Genomic DNA, 2665 nt, shown 5'->3' with positions numbered 1-2665 from the left:
TAGCTGAGGCTGGCTTCACAGAGGCATTCGGCCCTCCTGCCTCTGCCTCCTGAGTGCTGGCGTCACAGGTGTGTGCTGCGCCTCCCCCTGGCCTCTGCTGTGCTGTGCAGCAGGGTCACCAAGTGCCACACAGTCCCTTGATTCTAACCCTCCCCACCTGTCTCCTCTTCATGAACAGCTCCCTAGGGACCCTGCTGTTCCTGATGCCACCACTGTCCCCTCGGGTAGCACGCAGAACAGCGGGGGGCCACACAATAGGAGCCCTGCAAGGTCTGTTCTGTACCTTTGTAGATGAATGTGCAGTCTCAGTGCAGGGGTGTGAACGGACAGATTCCTCCCTTACGCTATGGATTCTGTCCCGTTCCCACCGCCTGCAGGCTAAACAGGTAATCTCTCTGGGCCTTACTGTAATAAGTATAGTTGCCATTGTGGCTGGGTGGGGCTGTGGCTCAGTGGTTAAAAGAATTTGCTCGCAGCTCCAGGGGATCCATTGCCTCCAAGGGCACGTTCACACATGTGGCACACATGTGCGCACTCAACACGGACATATTAAAAATTCCCCTCTTGTGTTCTGAGAGTCGGAAATATATAGTAGCCCGTGTGTAGACCCAGTAAGCCCAGGCTCAGCACGTAGTGGGTTTTCTCAGCAAATGACCAGGCTTTAGGACAATGGTTTTGACTGCTCTCAGGACAAACAGTAGGTGCTTAATAAAGGCAGTTTCTTCCTTTAGTCATCATGCCCAGCCTCCTCCTCCTCCCCCTCTAATTCTTTTTTGTTTGTTTTGTTTTTGTTTTTTGTTTGTTTCTTTGTTTGTTTTTCGAGACAGGGTTTCTCTGTGTAGCCCTGGCTGTCCTGGAACTCACTCTGTAGACCAGGCTGACCTCGAACTCAGAAATCCACCTGCCTCTGCCTCCAAGTGCTGAGATTAAAGGCGAGCGCCACCACTGCCTGGCTCTAATTCTAATCCCTGCTGCGGAGAGCTACGTTTTCAGCCTGGTTGCTCTTCCCATAAACACAGCTCATTAAATGTTGGTGTTGAAGGTGCTCTGCCAAGGGCTCAGGGCGGGGCGCCGACCCAGGCTGTCATTCTGCATAGTGGCCAGCAGGGGGAGCCTGGAGTTCCGCGTTGGCTGCAGGGGACCAACCCAGAGTGAGAGAGCATCAGCCTACCTCTGAGGACTCTCCTTATGCTAACCTTTGATCACCTGACCTGGGGAGGGGGAGGGGAGATTCTATTAGACCGCTTTCCTGTCCAGAACACTCACTCCTTCCCAAAAATATTGCTGCCCGCAGCCTTCACGACGTGCTAAGATGACCCACTGCCATCCCTGCTAATCAATGGTGGTGGGCATGGCCGTACAAGGTTGCTCCCTAGCCAGAGGTAGCACTTTCCCACCATTGCATGGTAGGGATGTGGAGGCAGGTCCCGTGCCTCATGACAAGAGTGTGACTATCTTAAACATTTGTGCTAAATCCTGCAGGGAAGGTGCAGGAGAGTGTGCCTGCCCGGCAAAGGAAGAGAGGTGCCATCTGTGACCAAAAGAGGGCGCTGTAGAGCTTAACCATGAGCTTAGATGGCCATCGCCGTGGCAATTATGAAAATGGCCACCCTGAGAGCTGAGGAACATCTCTGCAGGCTCCAGCTGCTGACCCACCCCCTGCCAGAGCCCTGCCAGAGGCTGGTCCGGAGGGAGCCCAGAGTACCACCCAATGATAAGCTGTGCCCTATACCGGTTCTGAGCAGTGGCAACGAGTCCAGATGAGACAACCCCTAGTCACTGACTTCCTGGCTAGAGTGACCCAGAAACTCCTCTGGCCTCAGGTGGCTATGGGTTAAGTTCTTGGTTTGTCTGAGGCCTCCAAACCTGGTGCCCACCAGAACCTTGTGCAGGCTCAGGGTAGGGAATCCTGGGATAGAACCCTGCTGTTCTGTCCCCACCCCCAACCTTTTTTTTTGGAGATAGGGTCTTTCTACAAAGCCCTGGCTGTTCTGGAACTAACTCTGTAGACCAGGCTGACCTCCAACTTAGAGCTCTGCCTGCCTCTGCCTCCCAAGTGTTGGGATTAAAAGGTATGCCCAGGCCTAGAAGAGACCTCTTGAAGCAGTTTGTGCTCAGGCTGGCCTCGGGAGCCTTCATGACAGTTAGGAGGCTCCATTTCTTTTCTTTATTTGTGTCTCTTTTGTATAGCAAAGCATTCTCTGTACCGCCAACTCTTTCCTGGGCAGGGCTTGGAAACCCATTTCACATGGGCAATAATTTTAGGGACAAGGGAAGACTGAAATTACAGGCCATTCTGCCACCCACTCCCGTTGGGACAATGCACTGGGCCAGCTCAGAATTTCCTGAAGCTGTGGGATGCTTTCTGTGCCAGGAGGGGAAGCGTCCTGCGCTGAGTGTGTTCAGGACATGGACATACGGGTCCTAAACGGTGTCTATGGCCTCAAAGGGTGATGACTGACCAATCAACTCCCTGCCACCTGGACTGAGAATCATCCAGAATTATCCCAGGTCAGCTGTCCCAGAGAAAGCACCCCAAAATTGTGGCTTGGCCCCAGTGCAACAATGGACAGGAGGAAAACCAATGTGGATTTTGTTTTGTTTTTCTTTCTTTTTCTTCTTTCTTTTTTTCTTTCTTTCTTTCTTTTTTCTTTTTTTCTTCTTC

Source organism: Mastomys coucha, unplaced genomic scaffold (assembly GCF_008632895.1).
Source record: "Mastomys coucha isolate ucsf_1 unplaced genomic scaffold, UCSF_Mcou_1 pScaffold15, whole genome shotgun sequence".
Classification (NCBI taxonomy): Eukaryota; Metazoa; Chordata; class Mammalia; order Rodentia; family Muridae; genus Mastomys; species Mastomys coucha.
Note: the sequence above shows the minus strand (reverse complement) of the source record.